Source organism: Pristiophorus japonicus, chromosome 4 (assembly GCF_044704955.1).
Source record: "Pristiophorus japonicus isolate sPriJap1 chromosome 4, sPriJap1.hap1, whole genome shotgun sequence".
Taxonomy (NCBI): Eukaryota; Metazoa; Chordata; class Chondrichthyes; family Pristiophoridae; genus Pristiophorus; species Pristiophorus japonicus.
Window position 1 is genome coordinate 312,037,708 of NC_091980.1, and position 18,557 is coordinate 312,056,264.

Below are 18,557 nucleotides of genomic sequence, written 5' to 3' on the forward strand. Positions count from 1 at the left end.
AGCTGCGGTCATTTCTGGGAGTCCTGAACTATTTTGGTAACTTCTTACCGGGTCTCAGCACACTGTTAGACCCACTGCATGTCTGACTATGAAAAGGGGACGAATGGGTTTGGGGCAAAAGCCAAGTAATTGCCTTTGTAAAAGCGAGAAAATTGTTATGCTCAAACAAATTGCTTGTGTTGTATGATCCATGTAAGCATTTGGTACGAGCATGTGATGTCGGGTGTGTATTGCAACAAGCTAATGATTTTGGGAAACTGCAACCGGTTGCTTATGCATCTAGGAGTCTGTCTGAGGCTGAGAGAGCCTACAGCATGATTGAGAAAGAAGCGTTAACGTGTGTCTATGGGGTAAAGAAAATGCATCAATACCTGTTTGGGCTAAAATTCGAATTCGAAACTGACCATACGCCATTCAGATCCCTGTTCTCCGAGAGTAAGGGGATAAATACCAACGCATCAGCCCGCATCCAGAGATGGGCGCTCACGTTGCCCGCATACAACTACGCCATCTGCCATAGGCCAGGCACAGAAAACTGCGTCGATGCTCTCAGTAGGCTGCCATTGCCCACCACGGAGGTGGAAATGGCGCAGCCCGCAGATCTAGCCATGGTTATGGAAATATTTGAGAGTGAGCAATCACCCGTCACTGCCCGGCAGATCAAAACCTGGATGAGCCAGGACCCCTTAATTATCTCTAGTCAAAAGCTGTGTGCTTCACGGGAGCTGGTCCAGTGTCCCAGTGGAAATGCAGGAAGAGATAAAGCCGTTCCAGCGACACAAAGATGAAATGTCTATACAAGCAGACTGCCTTCTGTGGGGCAATCGAGTAGTGGTTCCCAAGAAGGGCAGAGACACCTTCATCAATCGTAATGATGAAAGCGATAGCCAGATCCCACATGTGGTGGCCTGGTATCGATGTGGACTTAGAGTCCTGCGTTCACAGATGTAATACATGCTCGCAGTTAAGCAATGTACCCAGGGAGGCGCCACCAGGTTTATGGTCTTGGCCCTCCAAACTGTGGTCTTGGGTACATGTCGACTATGCAGGCCCGTTCTTGGGTAAAATATTCCTTGCGGTTGTAGACGCGTGCTCCAAGTGGATTGAATGTGAGATAATGTCGGCGAGCACGTCCGCTGCCAGTACTGAAAGCCTGCGGGCCATGTTTGCCACAAACGGCCTACCCGATGTCCTGGTGAGCGACAACGGGCCATGTTTTACCGGTGCTGAGTTCAAAGAATTCATGACCCGTAACGACTTCAAACATGTCACATCTGCCCCGTTTAAACTTGTGTCCAATGGTCAGGCAGAGAGAGCAGTGCAAACCATCAAGCAAGGCTTGAAGAGGGTAACGGAAGGCTCACTGCAGACTCGCCGATCCCGAGTCCTGCTTAGCTACCGCATGAGACCCCACTCACTCACTGGGATCCCACCTGCTGAACTGCTCATGAAAAGAGCACTTAAGACAAGGCTCTCGTTAGTTCATGCTGATCTACATGAACAGGTAGAGAGCAGGCGGCTTCAACAAAGTACAAACCATGATAGCGCAAATGTGTCACGCGAGATTGAAATCAATGATCCTGTATTTGTATTGAATTATGGACAAGGTCCCAAGTGGCTTCCCGGCACTGTCGTGGCCAAAGAGGGGAGCAGGGTGTTTCGGGTCAAACTTTCAAATGGACTCATTCACCGGAAACACTTGGACCAAATCAAACTCAGATTCATGGACTATCCTGAGCAACCCACCTTGGACCCTACCATTTTTGATCCCCCAACATACACACCAGTGGCAACCGGCACCACGGTTGGCCACGAAGCAGAACCCATCATCCACAGCAGCCCAGCAGGACCCAACAAATGATTCAACAATACCAGCTTTCACACCGAGGCGATCAACCAGGGCAAGAAGGGCCCCAGATCGACTCACATTGTAAATAGTTACACTGTTGACTTTGGGCAGGGGGGTGGGCGGGGGCGGGGTAATCTTGTTATATATATAAACTTGTATTTACTCTGTACAGCCACCAGAGGGCTCATACCCTGGAGTCCCAAGGAATCCCATAATCCCTTGGGAGCCCAGGTATTTAAGGAGGCCTCATAGGTTGGAGAGGCACTCTGGAGACCTGCAATAAAAGACTACGGTCACACTTTATTTTGAGCTCACAGTGTTCAGTCTGACCCTTTCTCCATACACAACAGTTTTGGTTTCCGTATTTATGAAAGGATATGCTTGCTTTGGAGGCAGTTCAGAGAAGGTTCACTAGGTTGATCCGGGGATGACGGGGTTGACTTATGAGGAAAGGTTGAGAAGGTTGGGCCTCTACTAATTGGAATTCAGAAGAATGAGAGGTGATCTTATCGAAATGTATAAGATTATGAGGGGGCTTGACAAGGTGGATGCAGAGAGGATGTTTCCACTGATGGGGGAGACTAGAACTAGAGGGCATAATCTTAGAATAAGGGGCCACCCATTTAAAACTGAGATGAGGAGAAATTTCTTCTCTCAGAGAGTTGTGAATCTGTGGAATTCGCTGCCTCAGAGAGGTGTGGAAGCTGGAACATTGCATAAATTTAAGACAGAGTTTCTTAAACGATAAAGGAATAAGGGGTTATGGGGATCGGGCGGGGAAGTGGAGCTGAGTCCATGATCAAATCAGCCATGATCTTATTGAATGGTGGAGCAGGCTCGAGGGGCCATATGGCCTACTTCTGCTCCTATTTCTTATGTTCTTATGTAGAAAAAGGCCGTTTAGTCCATTGTACCTGTGCCAGCTCTTTGAATGAGCTATCCACTTGGTCCCACTTCCCCTGCTCTTTCCCAAAAGCAATGCAAATTTCTTCCCTTCAAGTATGTATCCAATTCCCTAGTGAAAGTCACTATTGAATCTGCTCCCAACGCCCTTTCAGGCAGCGCGTACGCGTTCTCGCTGCGTAAAAAAGTCTCTCCATCTCACCTCTGGGTCTTTGACAGTGGAAACAGTTTCTCCTTATTTACTCGATCAAAACCTCTCCGTGCCTACACAGGGGTACGAGACAGTAAGATTGGCAGTGAGTGGTTAGGATCTGGAATGCACTGCCTGATAGGGTGGTGGATACAGAGTCAATAGTCGCCTTCAAAAGGGAATGGGATAAATGAAGGAGAAACAATTGCAGGGTTATGAGGAAAGAGCGGGGGAGGGGGACTGACTGGGTTGCTCTTCGAAAGAGCTGGCACAGATTCGATGGGCCGAATGGCCTCCTTCTGTGCTCTACTATTCGATGATTGTATCTAAATTGGTTTCAAGAAAAACTCTAAACATTGAAACAACATTTTAAAATGGAAAAAAATGAAAAGATATAAAGGATGGTAGGAGCAGAGTCAATAATAATTTTCAAAATTGGATCAATGCTTGAAAGCCAAAGACTTGCAGAACTGTGGGGAAAGGGCAGGGGGAGTGGGGCTCATTGGGTAGATCTTGCAAGGAGCCAGCACAGGCACGATGGGCCGAATAGTCTCCTTCGGTGCTGTGTGATTCTACAAGAGGAGCCACGAACACTAGAATCATGGAATGGTTACAGCGTAGGAGGCCATTCGGCCCGTCGAGCCCTTGCCAGTTCTCTGCAAGAGCACCTCAGCTAGTCCCACTCAACCGCTCTTTCCCGTGGCCCTGCACATTTCTTTCCTTCAGGTACCTATCCAATTCCCTTTTGAAAGTCACAATTGAGTCTGCCTCTACCATCCTTTCAGGCAGCTTATTCCATAAGAACATAAAAACGTAAGAAATAGGAGCAGGAGTTCGGCCCTTCGAGCCTGCTCCGCCATTCAATTAGATCATGGCTGATCTGATCATGGACTCAGTTCCACTTCCCCGCCCATTCCCCATAATTCTCGACTCCCTTATCGCTCAAAAATCCTAACCACTCGCTGCATAAAAATGTTTTTCCTCATGTCGCCTTTGGTTCTTTTGCCGATCACCTTAAATCTGTGCCCTCTGACTCTTGACCCTTCCACCAATGGGAACAGTTTCTCTCTATCTACTCTGTCCAGACCCCTCATGATTTTGAACATCTTGATCAAATCTGCTCTCAACCTTCTCTGCTCCAAGGAGAACAACCCCAGCTTCTCCAGTCTATCCACGTCACTGAAGTCCCTCATCCCTGGAATCATTCTCGTAAATCTTTTCTGCACCCTCTCTAAGGTCTTCACATCCTTACTAAATACACAATACCAGTATTTTATACAGGTTCATAGTCTCAGCATAAGGGGCCGCCCATTTAAAACTGAGATGAGGAGGAATTTCTTCCCTTAGAGGGTTGTAAATCTGTGGAATTCTCTGTCCCAGAGAGCTGTGGAGGCTGGGTAATTGAATATATTTAAGGTGGAGATAGACAGATTTTTGAGCGATAAGGGAGTAAAGGGTTAAGGGGAGTGGGCGGGGAAGTGGTGCTGAGTCTATGATCAAATCAGCCATGATCTTATTAAATGGCGGAGCAGGCTCGAGGCGCCAAATGGCCGACTCCTGCTCCTATTCCTTATGTTCTTCATCATAACTTCCTTGCTTTTGTACTTTCTGCCTCAATTTCTGAAGCCCAGGATCCAGTGTGTTTTTTAAACCACTTTCTCAACCTGACCTTCAGCGATTTGTGCACACATACCCCCAGGTCTCTCTGTTCATGCACCCCCTTTAGGATTGTACTTTTAAATTTATATTGACTATTCCTAGCAAAATGTAACACTTCGCACTTTTCGGCGTTAAATTTCATTTGCCACGTGTCCGCCCAGCCCACCAGCCTGTCTATCACTCTCCCACGTTACAACAGTCCAAAAACAGGAGTACACTTCAAAAGTACTTCGTTGGCTGATACGTCCGGTGGTCATGAAAGGCGCTATATAAATCCAAGTCTTTTTCGTTCACTTCTATCCTCCTCACTGTTGACTATACTTCCAAGTTTAGTATAATGTGCACGTTTTGAAATTGTGCCCTGTGCACCCAAATCATTAATATATATCAGGAAAAGCAGTGGTCCCAGTACCGAGCCCTGGGGAACACCACTGTATACCTTCCTCCAGCCCCAGAAACAAGCGTTCACCCCTACTCTCTGTTCCCTGTCACTGAGACAATCCCGTACACATGCTGCCACTGTCCCTTTTATTCCATGGGCTTCAACTTTGCTGCAAGCCTGTTGTGTGGCACTCTGGTGCATCTTTGCACCCTGTGCTCCGGGCTGAGCTGGAGCGGTACATTTCCCCTTTAAGGAGGAGAGATAGCAGCTCATTTCCTGTGATGTGTTTGGTTGAGGCCCTGTACCGAGCGAAGGCTGCAGAGATCGCCGGGGGAAAGGGCAGCGCTCCGGGGTTGCTGCAGGCAGCGGAGACAGGGGCAGGCACCCACAGGGAGACAGGTAAGGGCCGGGGCAGGGAGACCGAGCCCGGCTCCGGGGACTGGGGCAATGCAACTGGGCGGCACAGAGCCCGGCACTGGGGCAGAGCTGCACCCGGCCCGGGACAAGGGGCATTGCAACTGGGCGGCACAGAGACAGAGCCCGGCCCCGGGGACTGGGGCATTGCAACCAGGAGGATACATTGTAACTGGCCCTGGAACAGGGGGGGACACATTGTAACTGGCCCTGGAACAGGGGGGGGACACATTGTAACTGGCCCTGGAACAGGGGGAATCCACTGTAACTGGCCCTGGAACAGAGAGGATCCACTGTAACTGGCCCTGGAACAGAGAGGATCCACTGTAACTGGCCCTGGAACAGAGAGGATCCACTGTAACTGGCCCTGGAACAGGGGGAATCCACTGTAACTGGCCCTGGAACAGGGGGAATCCACTGTAACTGGCCCTGGAACAGAGAGGATCCACTGTAACTGGCCCTGGAACAGAGAGGATCCACTGTAACTGGCCCTGGAACAGGGGGAATCCACTGTAACTGGCCCTAGAACAGGGGGGGGTCCACTGTAACTGGCCCTGGAACAGGGGGGGACACATTGTAACTGGCCCTGGAACAGGGGGAATCCACTATAACTGGCCCTAGAACAGGGGGGGACACATTGTAACTGGCCCTGGAACAGGGGGAATCCACTGTAACTGGCCCTGGAACAGAGAGGATCCACTGTAACTGGCCCTGGAACAGGGGGGATCCACTGTAACTGGCCCTGGAACAGGGAGATTCCACTGTAAATGGCCCTAGAACAGGGGGGGCACATTGTAACTGGCCCTGGAACAGCGGGAGATCCACTGTAACTGGCCCTGGAACAGGGGGGGGGGGGCACATTGTAGCTGGCCCTGGAACAGGGAGGATCCACTGTAACTGGCCCTGGAACAGGGGGGGGGGGGGCACATTGTAGCTGGCCCTGGAACAGGGAGGATCCACTGTAACTGGCCCTGGAACAGGGAGGATCCACTGTAACTGGCCCTGGGACAGGGAGGATCCACTGTAACTGGCCCTGGAACAGGGAGGATCCACTGTAACTGGCCCTGGAACAGGGAGAATCCACTGTAACTGGCCCTGGAACAGGGGGAGATCCACTGTAACTGGCCCTGGAACATGTACATTGTATACTTGTATCAGTAAAAGCGAGCATGAAGCTGTCGGATTGATGTAAAAAATACCCCAACTGGTTCACTGATGTCCTTTTTAGGGGAGAAAACCCGCCCTCCTTAAGTGTGCCTGGCTCTATATATGACTCCTGTCCTACAGCAATGTGGTTGACACTGAAAAGCCACTCGGTTGCATTGATATAGCACCTTTTAATGTAGTGAAATGTCCCGAGGTGCCACACGGGACAAGATTTGACGCCAAGCCACATAAGTTATTGGGCGAGGTGGCCGAAAGCGTGGTCAGAGAGGTCGGTTTTAAAGAGCATCTTAAAGGAGGAAAGAGAGGCGGAGAGGTTTAGGGAGGGAGTTCCAGAGCTTGGGGCCCAGGCAACAGAAGGAACGGCCACCAATGGTGCAGCGATTAAAATCGGGGATGTGCAAGAGGGCAGAATCAGAGGAGCGCAGAGATATCAGAGGTTTAAAGGGCCGGAGGAAATTACAGAGTTAGGGAAGGATTTGAACACACAATTTGAAAAATGTTCACTACCATCTTCTCAAGGACATACAGGGATGGGCAATAAATGCTATCCTTGTCAGCGATGCTTGTATCTCAAATGGATATGTACATAAAAATATACCTGAACAGTGCTGGTACTGGTGCTGTTTTTGATAACGTAACAGAAGTCCCTCATCCCAGAAACCATTCTTGTAAATCCTTTCTGCTCCCTCTCTAAGGCCTTCACAGCCTTCTTAAAGTGCGGTGCCCAGAATTGGACACAATACTCCAGTTGGGGCAGAACCCATGTTTTAGAATGGTTCATCATAACTTCCTTGCTATTGTACTCTTTAGGATTGTACCCTTTAGTTTATATTGCCTCTCCTCATTCTTCCTACCAAAATGTATCACTTCGCACTGCATTAAATTTCATCTGCCACGTGCCCGCCCATCCCACCAGCCTGAAGTCTATCCCTCTCCTCCTCACTGTTCACTATACTTCCAAGATTTGTGTCATCTGTAAATTTTGAACTTGTGCCCTGTACACCCAAGTCCAAGTCATTAATATATATCAAGAAAAGCAGTGGTCCCAGTACCGACCCCTGGGGAACAGCACTGTATACCTTCCTCCAGTCCGAGAAACAACCTTTCACCACTGCTCTCTGTTTCCTGTCACTGAGCCAATCCCGTACACATGCTGCCACTGTCCCTTTTATTCCACGGGCTTCAACTTTGCCGGCAAGGCTATTGTGTGGCACTTTATCAAACGCCTTTTGGAAATCCATGTACACCACGTTGCCCTCATCAGCCCTCTCTATTACCTCATCAAAAACCTCGATCAAGTTAGGATCCTTCCTTGATGTCAGGGGAAGGGGGTCTGCGCTATTAGCCAGGAGTGCCGTACATACATTGAGGGTGTGTCTTGTGATGCGCTGCAATCTCGGACTGTCAACACTGAGCTCCAAGATGGCAGACGATGTTCATTCTCACTGCTGGTGGTAATATTGGTCCGAGGCACCCGAGCAAGGATTTGCTGTTTTCTCGGGATGTGGACGTCGCTGGCAAGGCTGGCATTTATTGCCCATCCCTAGTTGCCCTTGATAAGGTGGTGGTGAGCCGTCGCCTTGAACCGCTGCAGTCCACCACTGTGTGGTGGAAGTTCCAGGATATTGACCCAGCGACGATGAATGAACGGCCAATATATGTCCAAGTCAGGGTGGTGCGTGGCTTGGAGGTGGTGGTGTTCCCATGCGCCTGCTGCCCTTGTCCTTCTAGGTGGTAGAGGTTGTGGGTTTGGGAGGTGCTGCCAAAGAAGCCTTGGCGAGTTGCTGCAGTGCATCTTGTAGATGGTGCACACTGCAGCCACGGTGCGCCGGTGGTGGAGGGAGTGAGTGTTGAAGGTGGTGGATGGGGTGCCAATCAAACGGGCTGCTTTGTCCTGGATGATGTCTCCCATAGCAAGTTCACACTGCAGGGTTGCCTCTGGCACCCTTGCTGATGGGGGAACCTTATATGGGGGAGTGAGAGTTCTTTGATGTATAGCTATTGTTCCAGTTGTTACTGCCTTGAACTTCCAAAGCAAGCGCTCTACTCTGAACTCCTACACGGCAAACGAGCCCCAGGTGGGCAGAGGAAACGTTTCAAGGACACCCTCAAAGCCTCCCTGATAAAGTGCAACATCCCCACCGACACCTGGGAATCCCTGGCCAAAGACCGCCCTAAGTGGAGAAAGTGCATCCGGGAGGGCACTGAGCACCTCGAGTCTCGTCGCCGAGAGCATGCAGAAACCAAGCGCAGGCAGCGGAAGGAGCGTGCGGCAAACCTGTCCCACCCTCCCCTTCCCTCAACCACTGTCTGTCCCACCTGTGACAGAGACTGTAATTCCTGCATTGGACTGTTCAGTCACCTAAGAACTCTCTTTTTTTGAGTGGAAGCAAGTCTTCCTCGATTCTGAGGGGCCACCTATGATGATGATGACTACCTTGACACCTTCTGATTTCTGTGAGGTGAATATCAGATGAAACTCAGTTGGTAGCTCTCTCTCCTCTAAGTCAGAAGGTTGTGGGTTCAAGATACTTGAGCACAAAAATCTAAGCAGACATTCCAGTGCACTACTGAGGGAGTGCTACACTGTCGGAGGTACCGTCCTTCTGATGAGATGTTAAAACCAAGGCCCCGTCAACCTTGAATATACTTTCAGCCCTCTGGGGCAGAGAATTCCAAAGATTCACCACTCTCTGAGTGAAGACATTTCTCCTCATCTCAGTCCTAAATGGCCGACCCCTTATTCTGAGACTGTGACCCCTGGTTCTAGACTCTCTAGCCAGGGGAAACACTCTCCCTGCATCTACCTCCTCGAGCCCTGTTAGAATTTTACGTTTCAATAAAATCACCTCTCATTCTTCTAAACTCAAGGGAATGTAGGCCTCGTCTGCTCAGTCTCTCCTCATAGGACAATCCCCCCATCCCAGGAACCAGTCTGGTAAACCTTCGTTGCACTCCCTCTATGGCAAGTATATTCTTCCTTCGGTAAGGGGACCAATAGAGATGTGAGCAGATGATTGCCAAAGAGTCAATAAGGCCCTTTAGAATAACTCACACATTAATTCTCATAAGCCCCCCTTGAAGCAGCCTCAGTTCCTCCGACGTTCAAAATGGCGTCCGTAGTGCCGCGTCCTGCCGAACCGTGCCAGTCGGGAGCAGCGCTTCTCCAGTGATCTTCTCGGTGAGGGATCAGCCCGGCGATGTGTGGGCGATGTGGCGAATGTTGCGCTGGGCGATCACCTCGGCGATGTCAGAATCTTGTGTGCCGAAAGTTGGGTGGGCGATGTAACGGCCCAACTTTCTACTTTTAAGGTGAAATGGGCGATAGCCTGCCTATTTGGGCGATAGATGGGCGCTAGCTGTAGTAAGACTTCTTTACTCTTGTACTCCAATCCCTTTGTAATAAAGGCCAATATACCATTTGCTTTCCTATTGCTTGCTGTACCTGCATGTTAATTTTCTGGGATTTGTGTACAAGGACACCCAGGTCCCTCTGAACACCGACATTTCCCAGTTTCTGACCATTTAAAAAATATTCTGCCTTTTTTATTTTTCTTACCAAATTGGATCATTTCATACTTCGCCACACTGTATTCCATTTGCCATGTTCATGCCTACTCACCTTAACCTGTCTATATCCCTTTGCAGCCTCTGAGTCCTCCTCATGGCTGACTTTTCCACCCAACATTGTATCGTCAGCAAACGTGGATACATTACATTCGGTCCCCCCATTTAAGTCATTGATATCATCACCGGCAGTCCCTCGAAATCGAGGAAGACTTGCTTCCACTCCAAAAGTGAGTTCTCAGGTGACTGAACAGTCCAATACGAAAACCACAGTCCCTGTCACAGGTGGGACGGACAGTGGTTGAGGGAAGGGGAGGGTGGGACTGGTTTGCCGCACGCTCCTTCCGCTGCCTGCGCTTGGTTTCTGCATGCTCTCGGCGACGAGACTCGAGGTGCTCAGCGCCCTCCCGGATGCTCTTCCTCCACTTAGGGCGGTCTTTGGCCAGGGACTCCCAGGTGTCGGTGGGGATGTTGCACTTTATCAGGGAGGCTTTGAGGGTGTCCTTGTAATGTTTCCTCTGCCCACCTTTGGGCTCGTTTGCCGCGTAGGAGTTTCGAGTAGAGCGCTTGCTTTGGGAGTCTTGTGTCGGGCATGCGAGCAATGTGGCCTGCCCAGCGGAGCTGGTCGAGTGTGGTCAGTGCTTCGATGCTGGGGTTGTTGGCCTGATCGAGAACACTGACGTTGGTGCGTGTGTCCTCCCAGGGGATTTGCAGGATCTTACAGAGACATCGTTGGTGGTATTTCTCCAGCGATTTGAGGTGTCTGCTGCATATGGTCCACTTCTCTGAGCCATACAGGAGGGCGGATATCACTACAGCCCTGTAGACCATGAGCTTGGTGCCAGATCTGAGGGCCTGATCCTCGAACAGTCTCTTCCTCAGGCGACCGAAGGCTGTGCGAGCGCACTGGAGGCGGTGTTGGACCTCGTCGTCGATGTCTGCCTTTGCTGATAGGTAGGCTCCCGAGGTATGAAAAGTGGTCCACGTTATCCAAGGCCACGCCGGGGGGCAGGTTGGCGGAGGACCCTTGGTCTTACGGATGTTTAGTGTAAAGCCCATATTCTCGTATGCCTCGGTGAAGATGTTGATGATGACGACTTGGAGTTCAGCCTCTGAATGTGTACAGACGCTAGCATCGTCCTCATGCTGTGGTTTGACGACAGAGGATGGGACGGTCTTGGATCTAGCCTGGAGACGACGCAGGTTGAACAGGTTCCCACTGATTCTGTAGTTTAGTTCCACTCCAGCGGGGAGCTTGTTGAGTGTGAGGTGGAGCATTGCCGCGAGGAAGATTGAGAAGAGGGTTGGAGCGATGACGCAGTCCTGTTTGACCCCGGTCCGGACGTAGATTGTATTGTGTTCCTAACACAGATGAGGCTGTACACAGGGAGGTTAAAGCAACAGTGACCTCAGTCTTTATTACGACACTCCAGAGTGAGGAACAGGCCTTAGGGGCCGGCTTATATACAGTGCTCCCAAGGGATGCTGGGATCCCTTGGGACTTCAGGGGATGCGCTCCCTGGTGGCGGAACATGGGAGTGCATGCTTTACAGATACACAACAGATTGGGTCTGTGATGGATCCATTGGTCAGGATCACGGCTTGCATGTCGTCATGGAGCAGGCGGAGGATGGTGACAAACTTTTGGAATCAGCAGAAATGGAGGAGGGTGCTCCATAGTCCCTCGCGGTTAAGTAACTGTCGAAATCTCGACCTCCGAAAAGAATGACTCCGACACTTACAGCTCCGGCAGAAGTTTCTTTAATTCGCTTGCTAGCAAGGGGTAGGTCACACTCAGTCGAGGGCTAAGTGAACACCTCCGAAATGGTACAGCTTCACAAGATATTTATACAGTAAAACCCAAGTTCTGGCCTCTCCCTGTGTATTGCTCTGTCTCACAGTCAGTGAATACAGATAAAGAGTTAATTACTATATCCTGGTCCTGACATGGTTTACAGATATTTCCTTTTGTCAGGGTTATCAGTTGGCCAGCCGGCCATTACTCCATGAATCATATGTAATGGGCTATCACCTGTCTTGTATTGTGTCAGGATTGTTTAATTTCCTGGTCCGTTTATCGTTTACATCAAAAGGATGAGGTCTCTACAAGAGATAGTGGCTGGTGGAATGGAGTACATAGGAAAGATGGGGTGACATGGAACTGGTGTCGTGTAGACAATAGGAGAGCACCATGGGGGGGGGGTACTTGTCTCAGCATGACTTGTCTTCTAGCTGTCTGATGGCCATCAGCCATCTCAAACCAGGTTTAGCTGTTTATGCAAGCTGACTGCTAAAAAGCAGAAAGCTCTGGAAAGACCAGGACTCCATTTTGATATATATTGCAATGGGCACACAAATACCGTATGGTATCAGCTTAGATAAAAATACATTTCCACATTAATAATGTCAAAGGCCTTTGTAAGGTCAAAGAAGGCCATGTACAAGGGTTGGTGCTGTTCCCTGTATTTCACTGTGACTCTGGGAGGAGCTCCTCAGCCACAGGGAGAAGACGGTTGAGGAGGATTCTAGCGATGACTTCCCCAGTGGCTGATAACAGGGAGTTTCCCCTGTAGTTGCCGCAGTTGGACTTGTCCCCTTTTTAAAGATGGTCACAATTACTACATCTCTGAGATCTCCCGACATGCTCTCCTCCTTCCAGATGAGAGAGATGAGGTCATAGTTTCGAGTCAATAGTTTAGTGCCTCAGCGGGGATTTCATCTGCTCCTAATGCCTTGTTGTTCTTGAGCTGACTGAGGGCCTTTTCTACCTTGTGCAGGGCTTGGGGTTTGCCATTGATCTAGATTGTAAATAATTGAGGACCAAGCACTGATCCTGGCGGCACCCCACTAGTTACAGCTTGCCAACCGGAAAATTTTCCCTCGTGTCCTGGCCAATACTTATCCCTCAGTCAACATCAAAATCAGATTATCTGGTCACTATCACATTGCTCTACCAAATTGGTTGCTGTGTTTCCTACATTACAACAGTGATTACACTTCAAAAGTACTTCGTTGGCTGTAAAGTGCTTTGGGACATCCTGAGGTCATGAAAGACGTGACAGAAATGAAAGTGTTTCTTTTTTTAATATCTGTCTTGGGAGGAAGAGTGACCATAATATGGTAGAATTCTTTATTAAGATGGAGAGTGAACAGTTAATTCAGAGACTAGAGTCCTGAACTTAAGGAAAGGTAACTTCGATGTTATGAGACGTGAATTGGCTAGGATGGACTGGCGAGTGATACTTAAAGGGTTGACGGTGGATAGACAATAGCAAACATTTATAGATCACATGGATGAACTTCAACAATTGTACATCCCTGTCTGGCGTAAAAATAAAACGGGGAAGGTGGCTCAACCGTGGCTAACAAGGGAAATTAGGGATAGTGTTAAATCCAAGGAAGAGGCATATAAATTGGCCAGAAAAAGCAGCAAACCTGAGGACTGGGAGAAATTTAGAATTCAACAGAGGATGACAAAGGGTTTAATTAAGAGGGGGGAAATAGAATATGAGAGGAAGCTTGCCGGGAACATAAAAACTAACTGCAAAAGCTTCTATGGATATGTGAAGAGAAAAAAATGAGTGAAGACTAATTAGGTCACTTGCAGCCAGAATCAGGTGAATTCATAATGGGGAATAAAGAAATGGCAGACCAATTGAACAAATACTTTGGTTCTGTCTTCTCTAAGGAAGACACAAATAACCTCCCGAAAATACTAGGGGACTGAGGAACTGAGGGAAATCCTTATTAGTCAGGAAATTGTGTGAGGGAAATTGATGGGATTGAAGGACGATAAATCCCCAAGGCCTGATAGTCTGCATCCCAGAGTACTTAAGGAAGTGGCCCTAGAAATAGTGGATGCATTGGTGATCATTTTCCAATCGTCTATAGACTCTGAGAGGGGATCTCATAGAAACATATAAAATTTTGACGGGATCTGACAGGTTAGATGCAGGAAGAATGTTCCTGATGTTGGGGAAGTCCAGAACCAGGGGACACAGTCTAAGGAGAAACTTGTTCACTCAGGGAATTGTGAACCTGTGGAATTCTCTACCACAGAAAGTTGTTGAGGCCAGTTCGTTAGATATATTCAAAAGGGAGTTAGATGTGGCCCTTATGGCTAAAGGGATCAATGGGTATGGAGAGAACGCAGGAATGGGGTACTGAAGTTGCATGATCAGCCATGATCATATTGAATGGTGGTGCAGGCTCGAAGGGCCGACTGGCCTACTCCTGCCCCTATTTTCTATGTTTCTGTGGTGAGAAGGTGAGGGGAATAGAGTACAAAAGCAAGGAAGTTATGCTGAACCTGTATAAAACATTGGTTAGACCTCCGCTGGAGTATTGTGTCCAATTCTGGGCACCGCACTTTAGACAGATGTGAAGGCCTTAGAGAGGGTGCAGAGGAGATTTGCTAGAATGGTTCCAGGGATGATGGACTTCTGATATATGGAGACTGGAAAAGCCGGGGTTGTTCTCCTTGGGGCAGAGAAGGTTAAGAGGAGATTTGATAGACGTGTTCAAAATCATACTCGAGTAAATAAAGAGAAACAGTTCCTAGTGTCAGAAGGGTGGGTAACCAGAGGACATAGATTTAAGATGATTGGCAAAAGCTCAAGAGGTGACATGAGCCACAAAGGGTAGTGTTGGCAGGCTATCAGACTGTGGAAGGCATCGCGGCTGGGCCCAGTCCTGTTAGGATTGGACGTATGAAACCAACCGCCCTGTCCCCCAACTATCCGCCATTGGCCACCCAACATGCCCGACCTCTCCGTGCACCCCATTCTCAACCAATCAGAAAGCGAACAGACTCTTTGTTACTCGATTGTATGATTCTCAACTGTCAATCAAACAGCCTTTTCCCCGCCATCTCTCTTTCCCCTCCCACATCCCCTTCCATGTCTTAATATTTTTAAAACCAATAAACCAAAATGTTCAAAGAAAATGTGCCCCATTTTAATGCTGCTGTGATTTAGTTCCCGGGTGTTGCTTACGGCAGTGTCCTGGAGATTACTGTTGAATCCCTGGAATCTCCAGGTCAATCCCGGAGGGTGAGCAGTATGGGGTCATCGTCATCATCATCATAGGCAGTACTGGTGGGTACAGGTCTGTCACTGTATAACACTGGGGTACAGTACTGGTGGGTACAGGTCTGTCACTGTATAACACTGGGGTACAGTACTGGTGGGTACAGGTCTGTCACTGTATAACACTGGGGTACAGTACTGGTGGGTACAGGTCTGTCACTGTATAACACTGGGGTACAGTACTGGTGGGTACAGGTCTGTCACTGTATAACACTGGGGTACAGTACTGGTGGGTACAGGTCAGTCACTATAACACGGGTACAGTACTGGTGGGTACAGGTCTGTCACTGTATAACACTGGGGTACAGTACTGGTGGGTAGAGGTCTGTCACTGTATAACACTGGGGTACAGTACTGGTGGGTACAGGTCTGTCACTGTATAACACTGGGGTACAGGTCTGTCACTGTATAACACTGGGGTACAGTACTGGTGGGTACAGGTTTGTCACTGTATAACACTGGGGTACAGTACTGGTGGGTACAGGTCTGTCACTGTATAACACTGGGGTACAGTACTGGTGGGTACAGGTCTGTCACTGTATAACGGGTACAGTACTGGTGGGTACAGGTCTGTCACTATATAACACTGGGGTACAGTACTGGTGGGTACAGATCTGTCACTGTATAACACTGGGGTACAGTACTGGTGGGTACAGGTCTGTCACTGTATAACACTGGGGTACAGTACTGGTGGGTACAGGTGTGTCACTGTATAACACTGGGGTACAGTACTGGTGGGTACAGGTTTGTCACTGTATAACACTGGGGTACAGTACTGGTGGGTACAGGTCTGTCACTGTATAACACTGGTGGGTACAGGTCTGTCACTGTATAACGGGTACAGTACTGGTGGGTACAGGTCTGTCACTATAACATTGGGGTACAGTACTGGTGGGTACAGGTCTGTCACTGTATAACACTGGGGTACAGTACTGGTGGGTACAGGTCTGTCACTGTATAACACGGGTACAGTACTGGTGGATACAGGTCTGTCACTATAACATTGGGGTACAGTACTGGTGGGTACAGGTCTGTCACTGTATAACACTGGGGTACAGTACTGATGGGTACAGGTCTGTCACTGTATAACACTGGGGTACAGTACTGGTGGGTACAGGTCTGTCACTGTATAACACTGGGGTACAGGACAGGTGGGTACAGGTCTGTCACTGTATAACACTGGGGTACAGTACTGGTGGGTACAGGTCTGTCACTGTATAACACTGGGGTACAGTACTGGTGGGTACAGGTCTGTCACTGTATAACGGGTACAGTACTGGTGGGTACAGGTCTGTCACTATATAACACTGGGGTACAGTACTGGTGGGTACAGATCTGTCACTGTATAACACTGGGGTACAGTACTGGTGGGTACAGGTCTGTCACTGTATAACACTGGGGTACAGTACTGGTGGGTACAGGTTTGTCACTGTATAACACTGGGGTACAGTACTGGTGGGTACAGGTTTGTCACTGTATAACACTGGGGTACAGTACTGGTGGGTACAGGTCTGTCACTGTATAACACTGGGGTACAGTACTGGTGGGTACAGGTCTGTCACTATAACGGGTACAGTACTGGTGGGTACAGGTCTGTCACTATAACATTGGGGTACAGTACTGGTGGGTACAGGTCTGTCACTGTATAACACTGGGGTACAATACTGGTGGGTACAGGTCTGTCACTGTATAACACTGGGGTACAGTACTGGTGGGTACAGGTCTGTCACTGTATAACACTGGGGTACAGTTCTGTCACTGTCTAACACTGGGGTACAGTACTGGTGGGTACAGGTCTGTCACTGTATAACACTGGGGTACAGTACTGGTAGGTACAGGTCTGTCACTGTATAACACTGGGGTACAGTACAGGTGGGTACAGGTCTGTCACTGTATAACACTGGGGTACAGTACTGGTAGGTTCAGGTCTGTCACTGTATAACACTGGGGTACAGTACAGGTGGGTACAGGTCTGTCACTGTATAACACTGGGGTACAGTACTGGTGGGTACAGGTCTGTCACTGTATAACATTGGGGTACAGTACTGGTGGGTACTGGTCTGTCACTGTATAACACTGGGGTACAGTACTGGTGGGTACAGGTCTGTCACTGTATAACACTGGGGTACAGTACTGGTGGGTACAGGTCTGTCACTGTATAACACTGGGGTACAGTACTGGTGGGTACAAGTCTGTCACTGTATAACACTGGGGTACAGTACTGGTGGGTAAGGTCTGTCACTGTATAACACTGGGGTACAGTACTGGTGGGTACAGGTGTGTCACTGTATAACACTGGGGTACTGTACTGGTGGGTCCAGGTCTGTCACTGTATAACACTGGGGTACAGTACTGGTGGGTACAGGTCTGTCACTGTATAACACTGGGGTACAGTACTGGTGGGTACAAGTCTGTCACTGTATAACACTGGGGCACAGTACTGGTGGGTACAGGTCTGTCACTATATAACACTGGGGTACAGTACTGGTGGGTACAAGTCTGTCACTATAACGGGTACAGTACTGGTGGGTACAGGTCTGTCACTGTATAACACTGGGGTACAGTACTGGTGGGTACAAGTCTGTCACTGTATATCACTGCGATATGTGTAGCGCACTAGGCCCGTGTAGCGAGCTGGTCTCCAGTCGTCCTGGTTAACCCTTGCCACTGGACCAAGGCCTAGCTCTGTCAAGCCCGTGTGGTGGCTGGTGTGCAACGGTCACCCCACGTTAAAAAAATCCACGCACAGGCATCTTCCACCCTTCAGGATGTAGTTCAGGATCTGGAATATTAGGTCCTTCATTGAAACACCTGTGAACTTTTAGACGTGGAAGCAAGCCATCCTCGATTCGAGGGACTGCCTCTGATGATGATGTTGCACACCAGCCACCACACGGGCTTGACAGAGCTAGGCCTTGGTCCAGTGGCAAGGGTTAACCAGGACGACTGGAGACCTGCTCTGCTGCACGGACCCAGTGCACACACATATTGCCCCTGGGCCCCTGGGCCTCGAACTCACGCCTCCCCTGGGCCCCGATCACATCCCTACACTGTCTCTCGCCGCTCCTGCTGTACCTGCCCACGCTCCAATCACCAACCTGGATCTTGATGACGTCACTCTTTGCTGCCGTCGCCCTCCTGCACCAACTCGCGCTGCTCTCTGAAGTGGTCTCCACGCTGTAGTATGTTCTCACGCAGGGCGGTGCCTCCTCGTTGCTCCCGAGCCCCTCGCCGCTCCTTTTATGTACTGCAGCAGACGTGCCCTGTCCACTTTCCCCCTCTCTCGGGGACAGTGCGGTGGGTTTTTAGGGATATATTCTACTGCCTCGGCTGAGGGCA

General features: G+C 49.4%; 1 protein-coding gene across 1 annotated transcript in view; it reads left to right on the plus strand.

The window, feature by feature from the left end:
• The first annotated feature begins 5,308 nt into the window (after positions 1-5,308).
• Positions 5,309-18,557, plus strand: part of zbtb1 (zinc finger and BTB domain containing 1) — a 32,032-nt gene continuing 18,783 nt past the window's right edge. Inside the window, exon 1 of the mRNA XM_070877603.1 lies at positions 5,309-5,382. The gene's annotated coding sequence lies outside the window, so the exon portion shown is untranslated. The remainder of the gene's footprint in view (positions 5,383-18,557) is intronic.